The sequence below is a fragment of the Peromyscus leucopus genome, chromosome 13 (genome assembly GCF_004664715.2).
Source record: "Peromyscus leucopus breed LL Stock chromosome 13, UCI_PerLeu_2.1, whole genome shotgun sequence".
Lineage (NCBI taxonomy): Eukaryota > Metazoa > Chordata > Mammalia > Rodentia > Cricetidae > Peromyscus > Peromyscus leucopus.
The window spans coordinates 21,763,112-21,780,956 of record NC_051074.1 but is presented as its reverse complement, the minus strand read 5'-3'; the positions used below and the strand labels follow the sequence as shown (position 1 = coordinate 21,780,956).

The 17,845-nt window shown below is 43.9% G+C and overlaps 1 protein-coding gene across 3 annotated transcripts in view; it reads left to right on the top strand.

Annotated features, from left to right (window-relative positions):
- Nucleotides 1–1,609: 1,609 nt before the first annotated feature.
- The window catches only part of Ankrd12 (ankyrin repeat domain 12), a 112,321-nt gene continuing 96,085 nt past the window's right edge, over nt 1,610–17,845 (top strand). The window contains exon 1 of one of the 3 annotated variants that reach the window (XM_037210177.1): nt 1,610–1,811. The gene's annotated coding sequence lies outside the window, so the exon portion shown is untranslated. Of the gene's footprint in view, nt 1,812–1,850; nt 1,935–17,845 lie in introns of those variants that run through there. The other 2 variants (XM_028873974.2, XM_028873975.2) reach the window with 2 other exon arrangements.

The window sequence follows — 17,845 nt, the reverse complement described above, 5'->3', positions numbered from 1 at the left end:
CTTACAGGCACTGTAATAGGCACTGAGTAATAGGCACTCAGGAGGCAGAGGCAGGTTGCATCTGAGTTTGAGGTCAGCCTGGTCTATATCACCAAGTCCATGTTAGATAGCTACTTAGTGAGACTGTCTAAAAAGAACAACAAATAATAATAATAATAAAAAAACCCAAGAGCTTTATCTTACATGGATGAGAGTTTTGCCTGTGTGTCTGGTACTCACCAGAGCCAGAAAAGGGCATTGGATACCTTGGAACTGAAGTTGCATATGGTTTATGGTTATGAGGGTGCTGGGGACAACTGAACCCAGGTACTCCAAAATAACAGTAAGTGCTCTTAACTCCTAAGCCATCTCTCCAGCTCTGCCTAGAAAGACAGACTAACTGGTTGTAATTATGATTGAGGGTTTAAATTATGTCTTTAAAAAGTTAAGTTTTTGGAAATAGAGCTCTTCATATACCACTGTAGAGTGCTTGCTTGGCATGGCCAAGGTCCTAGGTTCCATCTCCAGTACACACATACCTAGATTTCTCCACGAGGTTCATAAGAGTATTTCCCTCAACCCAAGAGCCTGTTGATCTAAAAACAACTTTTTGTTTGCTGTCACTCGTATTCAAGTTAAACTTTACATTCCAATAGCCAAGTGCTTTCCTACATACTGTTCATACTGAATTTTTTTAAATAGGTGAGTTACCTAAGGGAGAAAAATCCTAATTTTTTAAATGCAGATTTATGTCCCTGTTAGTCCAAAAGTCATGTCAGAATATTCAGCTTACACTGACAGTCTTAAACTTCTCATTAAGGTACTAACGGATACTGAAGGAGGCCACAGTTAACGATGAGGGAGAGGATGGTTTCCTGTGGAGTTGTAACTTGGGTGGTTAAGGCACAACGGTTGCAGGCTAACCGCTGTAGATAAAAGCCTTCAGAGGAAGTCTGAGTACAAGCAGCTAGCGAGATGGTAAAATTTCCTCTCACACCCCATGAGACACAAGGGTCACATGTGGACCAATTTATTGACGTTTCTGTTCAAAAGGGTCACGGGATCGTGTGGCTAGGACCGGACGTAATGCCGCGTTCTTTGCAACCAACCAGTGCTCATTCCGGTGCTTTAGGGACTGGGTGCGCCCGGCCGGGAAGCAGCTCTGTCCGCGCGCACTGCGGCTCGGACGCCAAGGCGGACCCGCCCCACACCGCCGAGGTGCCCTCCCGCCGGCCCGGGGCGCCCACCGCCAGCAAACCCCTCCCGGTCTCCGGCGGGTCTGCGGTCCCAACTCAAACCCAGCAAAAATATGTGCGTTTCCTCCGTCGAGCGCTGGCACCAACGCGCCTTTGCACATCTCTGGTGCCGGCGCCGGCGCGGGGGTTGCGTTCCACTCCCACCCGGCTCCCACAGCTCCTCGGGCGCGGCTGGCCCGGGAGGCCCAGGACTTCCGGCCCCCTCCGTTCCGCACCGCTTCGCTCCGCACGGACGCCACCCGCCGCCGCCGCCGCCACCGCCGTGCGCTCCGCTCTTGGGGAGAGCCAAAGGGCCGGGCGCGTCGGGGGCGGGGCACGGCGGTCACGCCGCCCGTCCCGTGCCTGTCGGAGTCACGTGTCCGCCGGGGTCACGTGCTCGCGCCGCAGCCAATCGCGGGGAACGCTGTCCGGGAGCAAGGAGGCTGTGGTGAGAGACCGACCAAGACCGGAGATGTTTTCAAGCCTGGCCCCGGCGGCATTAGGGGCTGGTGCAGCGGCGACGGAGACCCCGGCAGCGGCGGCCACCCGGAGGCCCTCGTTCAGGGGCTGAAGCCTTCTGCGCCCGCCGAGCCTCGGGTCCGTGCGGGCCAGGGGGGCGTGGCGACCAGAGGGGAGGAAGGAGGGCGCGGTTTCGAGTCTGTCCCGGGCACCAGGGAGGAGACCCTCAGTTCTGTGCCCCGTCTCCTCCCCGGACGTCAGGTAGGGGGGTTGCGCCTCTGCCAGCCGCGCCCAGCCGCCACGCGCCGCCCGGCCCGGTCCGGCCCAGCCCGCGACGCGGCCGACCGGACCCGTGACAGGCCGTTGGTGGCCGCCCCGCCCGGCATCCTGACGGGTCGCGGCGCAGGTGGGGCTGCCGCTGGGCGACGCTCGGGCGGCGGCTGGCGCGAGCGCCCCGGCCGCGGCTTACCGGAACATGGCGCGGCCGGGAGGGCGCCGCCAGCGCACCGGGACGGACGGCATCGCGGGGGCGCGCCCTGCCGCCGCGCGCTCCCGGTGCCAGGCGCGCTGCGTGCGCGGATGTCGGAGACACGGTGCGGGCCGGGGCGTAGGAGGCGCGGTGGTCCCGGGAGAGGTGCGTGAAAGCGGAAGGACCTGCGGCTCGCCGAGCCGGTTCTGTCCTAAATGCCAGTGCGACCTGCCCTTGCGACGCTGGGCTATCAGGTCTCAGTTTGTGCCAGTTCCGGTTGGAATGATGTTCAGAGACCCTTAGAGCACGTTGGAATCTTAGATCTGATTTTGAAGAGTAATGTGGGATGACGCATCCTTCAGGATCCAAAGCGTTGAATAAACGGTTGTACAAAGAGGTCACCGAAACCCAGCTGACAGCTGTTTTAATAATCACAGTGAGAATCGTTGAGGATGGAAGTGAACAGTATTGCACTAGTTGAGCACGTAGGAAGCATTTGAAGCAATGTGGGTTGTAGGGACTGTAATTTCCGCTGGACACCCCTTGAACTGGGGTGAGGTATGTTGCAAATCCAGCGATCTGGATTTGGGATTACCACTAATTCTGTGGTTGAGATGAACCTGCAGTCTCGGTCATGTGTTTCCTCTTATTTTGAAATGGTCTGAGTCAATTATAAAGGAAGACAAGCTATTCGAGTAAGGCATCTATTCATTAAAAACATATGCCTAAGGAGGCCGTTAAAAATCTTGGTTACTGATCTTTTTCAATTTCATCAATCTTTACACAAAGGCTTTCCTGGAGATTAACTCAGAACTGGCAATATATGATCTGTTGGTGCCAAGTGGTTTAAAAGCAAAATTCGTTAGAATCGCCGATGTAAGGTTGAAGACGTTATATCGCCCTTTAAGAACATTTCAGTATAACATTTAGTATTTTAATACATTTGTTTAGATGTGTGGGTTTGGAGGTCAGAGACAACTTCCTGGAGTTGGTTCTTGTCTTGTGCTATGTGGGTCCCACACTCAGGCCCTTCTTTTAGTGGCAGGTACCTTTACACTTTGAGCCATCTTGACTGCCCACTGTGAACCTTTTGAGAGAGCTTTCATTTGGGTCAAAAGCAAAAATATATAAAAATACGAAAAGCTTCTCCTGGAGTTTATACTTGACTACTTAAGAATTCTTTGTGCTTGATAGATGCGCTCATCAAATATCTAATGCTCTCTACAAGCTTGACTTAGGTAGGACACACTTAACTGTTCAACTAGGTGTTCTGTTTTGGAGACTGGCCAAGTTTTCTGGAAGAGAAACCAGAAGGTTAAGTGTATTTGTAGAAGGAGTATTAGAAATAAAGGTTGGAAGCCTTTCTCATTTCTTACAGTTTTTGTATTTTAAAGTTAACATAGTTTACGGGCTAAGCAGAGTTCAAACAGTGAGAATCTCTGGGTATGCATCCTATGAAGTCTGTGGGGTCTGTTTGAGGAGGAGTTAAGAGAACAATAGTGAAAGAGCCCGGTGGCTGAAAATGTTTTGTAGTCCTGGTATTTATTGGTTCATTGGTTCTTTTTTTTTTTTTTTTTTTTTCCTTTCCTCCTCTTTTGATTTTCAGGACAGGGTTTCTCGGAGTAGCTTTGGCTGTCCTGGAACTCATTCTTATTTTAGACCAGGCTGGCCTTGAATTTGTACAGAGATCAGCCTGCCTCTGCCTCCCAAGTACTAGAATTAAATCCTGCGACACCACCCCACAGCTTTGGTATTGGTTTTTTAATATCCAGGAAAAAATAATGTCTGAACTTCATATGGAAACAAGAGGAGTAAACTGGAAAAGAAGATGATTTTTTCAAGATTACAATGTTGCTGGGAGATGTAGCTGGGTTAGTAGAGTGCTTGCCTACCATGCTGGAAGCTGTGGATTTTATCCCCAGCATCAAATGAACCAGACTCTCAGCACTCAGGAAGTAGAGGAAGGAGGAGCCGTTCAAGGTTGGGTTAGAGATGCGGCTATCATTAAAGCGTGAACACGAGGACCGTAGTTGACCTGCCCAGCAATGGTGTGAAGGTTGGGAGCTGTGGCACACCTGTAATTTTCCCACTGGGGAAGCAGAAGGAAGGAGGAGAGTCCCTGGGGCTTACCAGCAAGCCAGATTGACAGATTTCAGATTCAGTGAGAGATGCTGCCTCAAAAAAATAAGGTGGAAAGCAGTTGAAGATGTTGACCCGTGGCCACCATACATACATTCCACACATGCATCTGTGTGTATATGCACACATAAATACATCCTCCACCACCACCAAAATATTTTAACCTACATGGTGAGTTCTAGGCCAGCCTGAGATACATCAGACCCTTTCAAAAAATAATTCCGTCCTGTCGCCCTCCTTTCCCCATAGAGGTTATTGGGAAAGGGGACTGACAGCTTCTAAAGTTGGGTGGAGAGATGGTAGTCAGTTGGGATTTTGAAAAGAATTATTTTTTAAGTTTGAGGTTTTCTTTTAGCTGATTAGTAGTTAATTTTTCTTTCTTTCTTTCTTTCTTTCTTTTCTTTTCTTTTCTTTTTTTTTTTTGGATTTTCGAGACAGGGTTTCTCTGTATAGCTCTGGCTGCTCTGTAGACCTGGCTGGCTGTGAACTCAGAGATCACCTACCTCTGCCTTCCAAGTGCTGGGATTAAAGGTGTGCCACCACACTCCACAGTTAATTTTTCTTTTTTGTTAAATTTAATTTAATTTTTTTTAACATAAAAACAGGTTATAATTTAAAAGTCCAGGGTTATTTTAAACAGTCAAATTATTTTCTCTGTAGAAAGTAGTATAAATGATAACATTTCCCAATAAGTCTTTTTAAGCTAAATGATAGCTGAATTATACATATAAATGTTGATTAGATTCTGGTATACAGAAGAAACCTATCTTCACCTGTTCAGAGAGCTATGTTTTACTTAAGTTGTGTAAGTGAGATTCCTATTCATCTTCCCCTTCACTGTTTTATGGCAGACATTTTTCTATAGGCTAATCCATAGTCTAAAAAGATTTTAGCCTCCCCTCCTGAAAGTACGGCCAGCATTTTCTTTCATCAGCTTGATAACGGTACAAATTCTTATCCTAATAGTGAAATGTTTCACTAAAGCTTGCTCAGTGATTGGTCAAAACCAAAACTTATTATTAGCCACAGTCATCCTAGGGTCCCCCCTGCTAGGTAGCCTCCCTGGATCTGTGGGTTGCAGTCTAGTAGTCCTTTACTTTATATCTAGTATCCACTTATGAGTGAGTACATACCATGTTTGTCCTTCTGAGTCTGGGTTACCCCCCAAAATTTTTTGAGTCAGAGTCTCACTGAGGCTGGCTTCAAATTCATAGTATAGGCGGGGCAGTGGTGGCGTTCGCCTTTAGTCTCAGCACTCAGGAGACAGAGCCAGGCAGATCTCTGTGAGTTCAAGGCCAGCCGGGTCTACAGATTGAGATCCAGGACAGGCACCAAAGCTACACAGAGAAACCCTGTCTCAAAAAAAAAAAAAAAAATTTTTTTTTCACAATATAATTCAGAATGTCCTTGAAGGGTCCTCTTGTATACTATGCCCACCCCCAAGCACTCAACTGAGTTACATCTCAGCCCTCGTTCTGCCACCTCCCTTTAAAACGTTGATTACTTTTTGGATGTATAATTTATTGTTATTTGATGTGCATTGGTGTTTTGCTGCCTGTGTCTGTGTCAGTGTGAGAGTGTCAGAAGCCCTGGAACTGGAGTTACAGACAGCTGTGAGCTGCCACATGGGTGCTGCGAATTGATCAGAGGTCTTCTGGAAAAGTAGCCATTGTTCTTAACCACTGAACCATCTTTCCAGCCCCTTAAAGGTTTATATTTATTTATGTGTCTGTGTAGGCATGTACAGATGTGCAGAGTGCCTGCAGAGGACAGGGGTCTTGATCCCCTGGTGCTGGGATTACAGGTGGTTGTGAGCCACCCGATGTGGATGCTGGGAGTGAAACACAATACCCAAGCCCTTTGTAATGTTTTGATTCCAGATTGGGCCCTGTTAAATTGACTAGACAGACATTCTGTTCATGTCTCAGCCTCCCAAGTAGTTCAGATTATAGGCTTGTTCCACCAGTTCCAGTTTTCATGAAGAATGTTAATTTCAGTCTGAAAAGAGAATGGTTAGTGAGATCAGTCAGCTCTATCATTGTAGGAAGTTTCAACTACTCCATCATATACACTCAAGGACATGGAGTAGCCTCAGTTAGGTAGAATTTCCCTGTACTTGCAGTAGGTTGCTTCAGAATTGTCTTTCTGATTGGGAATTTATTGCTAAGAACATGTATTTGTATACCCATGTCACATTTGGAGAGTTAGTCTTAGAACTAGAAGTGAATTCACGTTTTCTAATCCACGTTCTTCATTTTTCAAATGAAAAGGTAAAAGCTTGGTAAGAAGGTACATGACTTAGAGTTGTCTGCCTAAGTTGACATAGTGATTTGTCTAGAAGTTTCTTGCTCTGAGATGCTAATTTGTTCTTTATTTAGGAGTAGCTTTATGAAGTAGAAGGAAAAAGACCTTGAACTATAACTGAGAAGGTCTAGATTTAACTTGTCACTTATTTTTCTGACAAATCATGTAACATTAAGAACCTTGCATTCTTCATTTACCAAAAATAATTTCCTGGGGCTGTAGAGTACCTGCTTGGAATGTGGGAGGCCCTGTTTACTCAGCACCATCACTGTCACCAGTAATACTAATAATTAATAATAATAATTTTCTGCATAATCTCCACAGTTACTGGGTGGAGCAAAGGAGAGAACAACAGGAAGCACATTGTATACTGGGAACTTTATACAAAGTAGATGATGCTACTTAAAGAAAATGTACTTCTCAAGTGTAACAAGACGCTTCAGTCCCTAGGTTTGTGCTCAGCTCCAGCTTTATTATGTTCTGCACCTGCTATTTTGGGGATTATAATTCCTTGTAGATACATTTTTTTCTAATCCCCACTTAGTTCTAATCTTGGTAAAGCGGCTTATGAACACTCTAAATATTGCTTTAGCCCTCCAATTTCTCCTAGAGAATATAAAGTTGCTTCATACAGCGTTTAAAAACATTCTTGTTATACGCTCATGCATGCATAATTTGTTTCCTTAGCAGACAATGGCTTTTTAAAAGCAATAGTGAAAGTATCATAGTAGTGATGTTAATTTGTCTATTGCTGGTTTCCAGAGATGGCAGTAGCAGGAAATAAATTTCCTTTATAAACTCAGTTTTGAATAGTTGAGTTTTTTTGTCATCTAGTGATTCTAAAGTCTGTAAAAATGCTGTGGTGGCTCATGCCTGTAATCCCAGCATTTAGGAGGCTGAGGTAGAAGGATCACCCCAAATTCTAAGCCAACCTAGCCACAACATGAGTTAAAGGTCAGCCTGGGTTAGAGGGAGACCCTGAATAAATATACAGAATATGTTCTAACTTTGTATATGTTTGTTTGCTTGCTCTCTCTCGCTCTCTCGCTCTCTCTCTCTCTTCTTTTTTTCTCTTTTGAGACATGATAGTCTTATGTAGCCCTGGCTGACCTGGAACTCACTCTGTAGACCAGGCTGGCCTTGAACTCACAGAGATCCATATCAATAAATTGATGTTAGAGTGATGCCTAGATTATCATAGTATTTTTAACCTTGAACATAAAAAGGATTAAAAGCATTGATTATCAGCCAGGGGATGGTGGCCTTTAATCCCAGCACAGGAGGCCGAAGCAGGAGGATCTCTGTGAGTTGGAGGCCAGCCTGGTCTATAGAGTGAGTTCCAGGATGATCACATTTGTTGAGTGCCTTGTGAGAGTCTTTGTTCAAGGTTTAAGTCAACATTTCATAAGCCTATAAAACAAACAGTGTTCTAGTACGGCAAATTAAGCTGACACTGTGGATAGTTAGGAGATAATAGATGTTCACAAGCTAAGTAGTAACAGCTTCCATGTGTGTCTTAGCCATTTCTCTCTGGTCTCTTTTTTTGTTTTTGTTTTTTTATTTTATTTATTTATTTTGTTTTTTTGAGACAGGGTTTTTCTGTGTAGCTTTGGTGCCTGTCCTGGATCTTGCTCTGTAGATCAGGCTAGCCTTGAACTCACAGAGATCCACCTGGCTCTGCTTCCTGAGTGCTGGGATTAAAGGCACACACCACCACTGCCCGGCTGGTCTCTCTTTAGTTAAGAGTGGTTAGCTGTTTTTTGAAGAGGTAATATTTATTAAATCGTAGACTTCATGAACAATGCTTGAAGGCCAATTGTTCCACTAACTGGGTCGCCAGAAAGGAAAATGAAAGTAAGTATTTTATAAGAATACTGGAAAATAAGCCAATAGGGTTTTTGCTTTGTTTTGTTTTGTAAGATGCATATGTGGGTTGTTCTCCATTTCCCCCAACCCCTTTCATTGCTGGAGATAAATCTCATGGCCTTAGACATGCTGGTCAAGCACTGTATCTCTGAGTTACATCTCCAGCCCATGATTAGCCGCTTGCCACCAAGCGTGAGGACTTCAGTTAGATCTTTGGCACCTCATGGTGGAAGGAGAGAGCTGACTTTTGAACGAGGTCTTCTGACCTCCATGTACATACTGTTGCACATGTGTGCCCCAAAAATAAATGTGTAAGAAGAGAGATGCACTAATCACAAAAGGGGGAAAAAAGCATGCTGGACTCATGTAGCACTTTATAAAGGTCTAGATCCAGTGAAGGGAAATTTGAGTTTGTCCAGGGTAGAGAATAGCAGCTGTCGGGTGGTGGTGGAGGGTGCCTTTAATCCCAGAACTCATGGGGCAGAAGCAAACGGACCTCTGTGAGTTCGAGGCCAGCCTGGTCTAGAAAACAAGTTCCAAAGCTACACAGAGAAACCTTGTCTCAAAAAACCAAAAAAAGAAAAGAAAAGAAAAGCGCCCAAGAGTAGGTTTCCTTATTGCATACTAGTGAGGACTTCCAGAAGCCTGCCAAATTCAAACTTTTACCTTCAGTCCCTAAAAAGTTTAAATGAAACACAGAACTTAAGATACACAAGGTAAATTATGAAATAAATTATAGCGTAGAAGTTATTTGTTTTTTTAAATTCTTAGAATATGAACATTGTTTTGTCTGAGCTGCTGGAGAGTGTGTCCAGGGGTTAAGAGCACTTTCAGTTTTTCCAGAGGACCTGAGTTCAGTTCCCAACATCCCCATCAGGTGAGTTGTGACCACCTGTAACTTCAGCTCCAGGGTAACCTACACCATCTTCTGGACTTGTGTGCATCCCACATACATGTGCATGCACACAACACACACACACACACACACACACACACACACACACACACACACACACACACACCCCTTACAGTATTTTCTATAGCCAGGGCCTCTAACAGCTGTTTTTTGTACTGAAGTTGGTTAAAAATATGCAGTAGTTTGCCTTTCTGCTTATCAGTATGTATTTGGGCTACAATTGGAATAATTATCATAAATAATACTGGCAGCAAATAATTTTCCTAACTACTTTATTGAAACTTCTAAGTGCATGTCATAGTTTTTCAGATTATTTGCCTATGTGAGAATTTGCCTGCTTACTGCCTCCAATCTTCATTGTATTTTATTTCATTTTATTTTTTGGTCTTTTGAGATAGGATCCTGCCATGTAGTCCAGGCTGACCTGGAACTCGACTTGTTGACAGATAGCCCTTGAACTTGTGGTGATGTGAGATAATAGGATTGCATTACCATGGCTAGCGTCTATCTTCTAATAGAGAACAAAAACCATATGTGATTCTCTTTTTCTGCCTAGAGTAACTATATTGACTCAAGATAAAAGAATGCCTTGAAAGTTACGGTGGTTTGCCAGGAGGCAGACACAGGCAGTTTGAGGTCAGCCTAGTTTACCAGTGAGCTTCAGGCTAGCCTAGGCTACATAGTGAGACACAGTCTCCTCCCCTAAACCAAAAAAACAGTTACAGTGGTTTGAGTTTACAAAGTACATTTTGCATCTAAGTTATTTGATTTTCACAACTATGTGTGGCAAAAAAGATCTGTCAGCTAATTTGATGGAACCATGGATGGAATCTGTGTTAAAATTACTGGAGTAAATTGAGACTGCTTTGAAATTCACTTATGAATGAGAAGTATGAATAAACCTAAGAATAGAAAAGAAGGACAGTATTTTAAATAGCTGAGGTGACCATCAGTAGGGGTTATTTAATCTTCAGACGTTCTCCCCATCTTCCATGACTATAAACAACACATTCCAGATGAAAGAGTATGCTTTGTAAGATGCAGTTGAATAGGACGAAAAAGAGCCTTTTTACTAAGTTCTGTCTGTCTCCATGTTAGGAAAGGTAAACAAAAGGTTGCTGGGTAGCATCTCGGCTTACTCATGCTGTCCTTGGTTGTGAAGAAGGAAACTGGCTCTTCGTTCTCTGGCTTCTGTGCTTGTGTTCTACAGATTGCTCTTCAGAATAAATACCTACTTATATGGGGATTACATAAACTTAGATTGGTGTTAAAATCATATCACCACTTTCATGCTACTTTTTAAAAATACCTTTTTTTTTTTTTTTTTGCATGTGGTATCTGGTGATCAGAGAACATCTCATAGGAGTCAGTCCCTGTAGATTCCAGGGGTCTAATTCAGTCCCTCAGGCCTGGCAGCAAGTGCCCTTTCTGAGTGGTCTACCCCACTGGCCCCTCACTGTACTTTTTAAGGCTTTAATCTGTGTTGTTGTAGAAGGTATTTGACGCTAGTTCTATGAATTTGGATATTAGCTAATATATGGGGGCATAATATATTTGTGAATTAACCCTTCATATCCTTTAGTCATTTTTCCTCTTTGTTCCTCCTTACTCAGATTTTTAGGAGTTATAAGAACTTTAGGAAATAATACTCTAATGCGGATTAGAGTTTTTATATTACTGAGTTAACTTGTGCTACTGTTACAGTAAAAAACTATATACTAGGAAATAGGTAGCTGTTCTTTAACCCTTTCTTGCTGTCTTCACCTGGTGAACATTATTAGATTTCCATATCTCTTTTATTCTGCAAGTCTTTTCCTTCAGAATCATGATTTTTACAGCCCATTTAAAAGCCCCAAAATAAACTTCAAACGGGATCACTCCACTTTTAGTTAACAAGGTGATGACTCTAGTAGTTGTTTTTTTTTTTGTTGTTGTTGTTGTTTTTCTTTTTGGTTGTTGTTGTGTAGCTTAGAATAGAATGTTCTTACTATGTAACCCAGGATGGCCTGAACTTGTGACAATATTCCTGCCCCCAAGTCCTGGAATTAAAGGTGTGAGCCACTAAACTGAGCTCCTACCTATTACCTTTATACATACTTATGTTGTCAGAAAACAGAATCCTTTGAGCATTTGAAGGAACACAGTTTTACATTTGAATGATATTCATTGTGAAGTACTAATTGATGTGGAGCATAATTACAAGTATTCTGTAGTTGGTAACTCACAGACTAGGTGGAATTCAAATGGAAGATAAATAAAATGGTTATTTTCTATTTTATATTATTAATTATTATTACTATTACTATTATTAATGAAGACAGGGTCCCATTGTGTAGTCCTAGTTGGCCTGGAACTTGCTATGTAGACCAGACTAGCCTTGAGCACACAGAGATCTACTTGCCTTTGTTTCCTGAGTGCTGGAATTATGGGTATGTGCTGCCACACCTGACTTTTTTTTTTTTTTAATTATTTTATGTGTATTAGTGTTTTACCTGCATGTACATCTATGTACCATGTGTGCACCTAAAACCCACAGAGGTCAAGAGAGCGCCTTGAGTCCTCTGCAACTGGAGTCCTCTAGAAGAGCAGCTAGTGCTCTTAACTGCTGTGTCGTCTCTCTAGCTTCTTATTTTTTGTTTTTTGAGGCATAGTCTCTAGACCAGGGTGGCTTTAAGCCGTATGAATGTAGCAAGGGGTGATCTTGAACTTAAAATCTTCTTGCCTATACTTTAAAAGTACTGGTTGGTTTTTGCAAAACTTAATATCTAGCAGATGGAGAAAAAGTACTTAAAAGAAGTATCCAAAACTATTAAGAATCTAGAGGTATTTTTGAAGTTGTGCTGTAGATTTTATTGGTGAATCTGATAGGGGCTGTGGGGTTTGGTCTCTCTAAAGGACCAAGAAACACTAACTTACTTTGAAATGTTACTGCTGTTTACTTGTTTTGAGGTTTTTTTTTTTTTTTTAAGATTTATTTATTTATTTATTTATTTATTTATTTATTATGTATACAGTGTCCTGCCTACATGTATGCCTACAGGCCAGAAGAGGGCACCAGATCTCATTACAGATGGTTGTGAACCACCATGTGGTTGCTGGGAATTGAACTCAGGACCTTTGGAAGAGCAGCCAGTGCTCTTAACCACTGAGCCATCTCTCCTTTTTTTTTTTTTTTTTTTTTTTTTGGTTTTTCAAGACAGGGTTTCTCTGTGTAGCTTTGCGCCTTTCCTGGAACTTGCTTTGTAGACCAGGCTGGCCTCGAACTCACAGAGATCCGCCTGCCTCTGCCTCCCGAGTGCTGGGATTAAAGGCGTGCACCACCACCGCCCGGCTTGTTTTGAGTTTTTGAGACAAGGTCTCACACTATAACCTTGGCTGGCCTGGAGCTCACTGTGTAGAAAAGACATTGGTCTCATTCATAGATGGATGGATGGATGGATGGATGGATGGATGGATGGATGGATGGATGGATGACGTGTGTGTGTGTGTGTGTGTGTGTGTGTGTGTGTGTGTGTGTGTTGTATTTTTTTTGTTTTTTGTTTTTGTTTTTGTTTTTGTTTTTGGAGACAGGGTTTCTCTGTATAGCTTTGTGCCTTTCCTGGAACTCACTTTGTAGCAACTCACTTTGTAGCCCAGGCTGGCCTCAAACTCAACAGAGATCCACCTGCCTCTGCCTCCCAAGTGCTGGGATCAAAGGCACGCGCCACCACCACCCGGCCTGTATTGGTTTTTCATGACAGGGTTCTCAGTGTAGCCTTGGCTGTCCTGGAACTCTTTGTAAACCAGGCTGGCCGTGAACTCAGAGATCTTCCTGCCTCTGCCTCCTGAGTGCTGGGATCAAAGGCATGTGAGTGCCACAGTGCCTGGCTCAAGTCTGGTCTCTTACATTAAAAGTTTATATTTTTATATTCCTCCTTCTCCTGGGTTTATAAACTGTGTCGTTGTGCATGGTTTCAGATTATACACACACACACACACACACACACACACACACACACACACACACACACAGTCTAGCCATGTAACTCTGGTTGGCCTGGAAACAATACATTTTGTGTCACTATATATTAAGAAATGGTTTATTTTAAAAAATAAAACCAAGCCAGATACAGTGGCATATTCCTGGACTCCCAGTATTTAGCAGGAGGGTATAGGAGAATTACTTGTTTGAGGTCAGCTCTGGCTCTTTTGGAACTCACTCTGTAGACCACGCTGGTCTTGAACTCAAAGATCTACCTGCCTCTGCCTCCTGAGTGGTAGGATTAAAGGCGGGTGCCACCACCACACTTGGTGGCTTTTAAATCTTAATTGTTCCAGTCAGAAGAGTTAACAGTAGTAACATAACACTACTACTTTGAATCAGTTTACAGTGTATGTTACTTTAAATGTCCAGGCATCCTGAAATCTTTTATGTAGTCTGTGAGGTGTGAGTGAGAGTCAGAAACGGTGAGGAGAAGATTAGGCCTAAAGTAAGGCCTAACCAATTCAACTTTGCTATGAAGTCATGGAAGTGACAGTTTTAATCTGCAGTAGTAGTCTTGATGTAGGCTTATAAATAATAATTGGGTCAAGGTGGGAATGACCTGGTATGTGAATCACAAGTGGCTTACTGCTTCCTTTAACTGCTCTTGTAAGTCTACAAAGAGCTCTTGTAAGCTCTTTGTAACTTGATAAAGATGATGGGAAAAGGAAAAGATATATTCTTGACCACAGGCTTGCTTTGCTTATACTGGAGCAACAGTGATTATCATAAACTTCAGGTTTTTTAAATTTACATTTATTTAATATTTTAAGTTCTTTGGCAATTTCATAAATGTCTATAATGTGTCTTGAACATTCTACCCTGTCTCACTAATTTTTTTTTTCTTTTGGTTTTTCGAGACAGGGTTTCTCTGTGTAGCTTTGGAGCCTGTCCTGGAACTCACTGTGTAGCCCAGGCTGCCTCGAACTCACAGAGATCCACCTGCCTCTGCCTCCCGAGTGCTGGGATCAAAGGCGTGCACCACCACCACCTGGCCTACCTCACTATTTAGTGTTGGAGATTGAACGAGGACCTCGTGCTTGCTAGACAAGTGCCCTGCTTCTGAACCACACCCTCATCTCTCTAGTAGTGTGTGTGTGTGTGTGTATGTGTATGTGTGTGTGTGTACACCACAAGAGGATAGAAGGAGCTTGTGGTGGTTAGCACACTCCTTTATTCCCAGCACTCAGGAGGCAGAGGCAGGTGATCTCTGTGAGTTCAAGGCCAGCCTGGTCTACGAGGGAGTTTTAGGACAGCCAGGGCTACACAGTAAAACCCTCTCAAAAAAAAAAAAAAAGAAAGAAAAAAGAAAAAAGAAAGAAAGAAAAGAAAAGAGAAGAAAAAGATAGAGGTGGACTTGGGTGCCTCCTTTGCTTTCCACTGTGTATCTCTCTTTTTTTTTTTTTTTTTTTTTTTTTTTTTTTTTTTTTTTTTTTTTTTTTTTTGAGACAGGGTTTCTCTGTGTAGCTTTGTACCTTTCCTGGAACTCGCTCTGTAGACCAGGCTGGTCTCGAACTCACAGAGATCCACCTACCTCTGCCTCCCGAGTGCTGGGATCAAAGGCGTGCTCCACCACCGCCCGGCTCCACTGTGTATCTTGAGACAGGTTTTTCTCATTGACGTTGGAAAGACTGACTGCAGCCTACCATCACCTCAGCCTTTTACTGGTGGGATTGTCAGCATATATCACTATTGGAATCATTCTGGAATAAGCACTCAGATACCCATGAGAGTGGAAACGAGGAGATGTCATCAGTGGACCAAAGTCAGGACAGCTCCTGAAAGGCTTGGTCCTGGGTCCAGTTTGCATTCTTAGTTTGTACTCTAAAACTACAAGGTGGGGCAGGCAGGCAAGCGAGATTTTACAGAAGCGTATGAGGCAGTCAGCAGGTTGATAAAGGCAGCAGCTGATTGATTCAGCTGTTTCTCTAGGTCATTCTGTTCCAGATAGCAAATGAAGTCATGTTGGCAAAATGCACAGTATAAGCTGTGCTTTAAGTAAGTAAATCACTAAATTAATCAATAAACCAGCATCAAATAATTGGTCTTTTTACCGTATTCTACTTCATTCCTTCCTTTCACCTTCACAACACCTCATGAATCTATCTTGAAGTGATGGGTTGGCATATGAACCATATTGTACTCCATTGGCTCTCATTTGGACCTCTAGCCTAATCCTTTCTAACAATGTTTTGGCATTTTCTTGTACCATTCCTGACTGATTGCATAAACACCGTACTTAAGGCCTTGCATATGCCCCCTTCTCAGTGGGAATCAAGTCTAATCCTCTGTGGTTTTGGAGGACTATTGCTGCCAATGACTTCACATGGTTCTGAAGAGTGACTATGTTTTCCTGAACAGTAGTTATGTTTTTCGTGATCTAAGTAGAGAGCTACCTATTTTGAACTTATTAGTAGATGCCTATTGCAGTGGCATTGGTGGTCATGGGCCCTGTCAGAGCCATTCCTAACAGGATGGGTAGAAAAGTACAGTTTTCATATTTCTTGACTCTAAGGGATGTAAGTATTGTTGGACCTCACTTCCTGGGAGCACATCTACCTTGGGGCCCAAGAATACCAGTTTGCAGCTGTCTGCTGAAGCAGGTGAAGTGTGTTCCATTAGCAGCTACTGCTCTTTTAACTAGTCTGGTACAGCCCTTTTAATCCCCCCCCCCCCACGGGGTCTCTCTGTATAGCCCTGGCTGTCCTGGAACTCTCCCTGTAAACCCGGATGACTACAGAGAGTTTGAGGCCATCCTGGTCTCGAGTTGCCTCTGCCTCCCGATGCTGGGATTAAAGGTGTGTGCCACCACTGCCTGGCTTTAATTTTCTGTACATTGGTCTTTTCCTGTGACCTGAACACCTAGGTGGCCCAGTTAAACATTCCCCCTTTGTGTTGGTTATTCATTCTTACTCCAGTATAAGTAACCCAGCTTGCAGGTAAGCAAACCCCGCCATCCTGACCTGGGTTAAGGAGCTCGTGACTGTATTTACTAAAGCCAGAGTTTTGAGACATGGCTTTCTCACATGAAAAGTTTCTCTGTGGTCAGTCTCCATATTATTCCTTTTTTCCATTAAGGCCCCGTTCCAGCCCTAACTCCTTGTCCCTCTGTGGGGCAAGGTCCCCTTTGTGGGAAAGTCCACACGTGACCAGTATTTAAGACTACTAGGTTCCCCATAATCTTTTTTTGGTCCTCTAAAAAGTCATCCGTGTTAGACCCCAAAGTTTAGGGTCTCGAGTGGGCGCCCTATGAACCCAGACTCCGATCCAGTTGATGCAACAGCAAGAGGTGTTTATTAATGTGGCTGTACAGTCGGGCAAACTCAGCTCCAGAGAGCAAGAATCGTGCCTCCCCATAGTCACATGGGGGCTTTTAAAGGAAAAACCCACAAAAGCCATAAGATTACAATTCCCATACAATTTCGTTTCACAAGATCATGGTTTGATCACAGAGTGGGTACAGTCACATCTGCATGTACATTCTTCCCCAAACCTCAAGGGGAGTGGAGTTTACACAAAGGTCACAGTGGTCCTTCCTGGAACACCTGCAACTATCCCAGTCACAGTTGAGCACATCTCTTAACAGAAATCTTTTTACATTGTTACATTGTTGCAGGAGTGGTTGAATAATGATTGAGTCAGCTTGCCCTTGGAACTAGATTTTCTTTTTAGTTCCTTATTCTCCTGGGGCTTGGGGGGTGTAAGCCTGAAGGGTTAGGGTCTATCAATCCATAGGCTGTCACTATCTGGGGCCATCACCAAAGAGAATCATAGTTTGTTTTCCTGTGTAGGCAGTTCCCTCACAGCATGATGAGCTTTGAAGGATGACCCACGACTGGCCTGTTTCCAAGTAGCATCACCTGAAGGAGATAAGGTTGAATCCCTCTGTGGGACATTTAGTTATATTGATGGGTGTCCAGGAATTGGAGTTGCTCTGGAACAAAGTTGCTCTCCAGACTAATTTATGTGACAGGGTACTAGCTCCAGTGTACATCCATGCACTTGGGGAGGACATCAGGAGACAGAGTAGGAGCTGAGCCATTGTTCCCATTCTGAGGTATTTTTGAAATGGTCAATTTCAGAGGCTAGTCTGGGTCTGGGACTCTCATGGTTGACTCCTAGCTGGGGTCCACAGCAGCCTTGGTGTGGGTGCAGTGTACCCTACAACCGCTGGTGACACCTGCAGCTTTAAGAGCTGAGGGAGTGGTGAGGATTGAGCAATTTTTTTTATGTGCAGTGTCAGCCAAGTCTTCCGAGAACTGCTGGAGGCAGGCATGTCCGTGCTCTTGGAAGTCCTGAGTCCTTTGAGGGCAGAGGAGGTGGGCAGCCCATCAAAGGAGAGTCACTGCATTTACAGTGTGTGCAGTACACCCTAGACAGCGCAAGAGGCAGACTTTCTGGCCAAGGGAGGCTGTTTCTTGGCAGTGCTTGGCCAGTGTTGTTATAAAGGTTCTGTT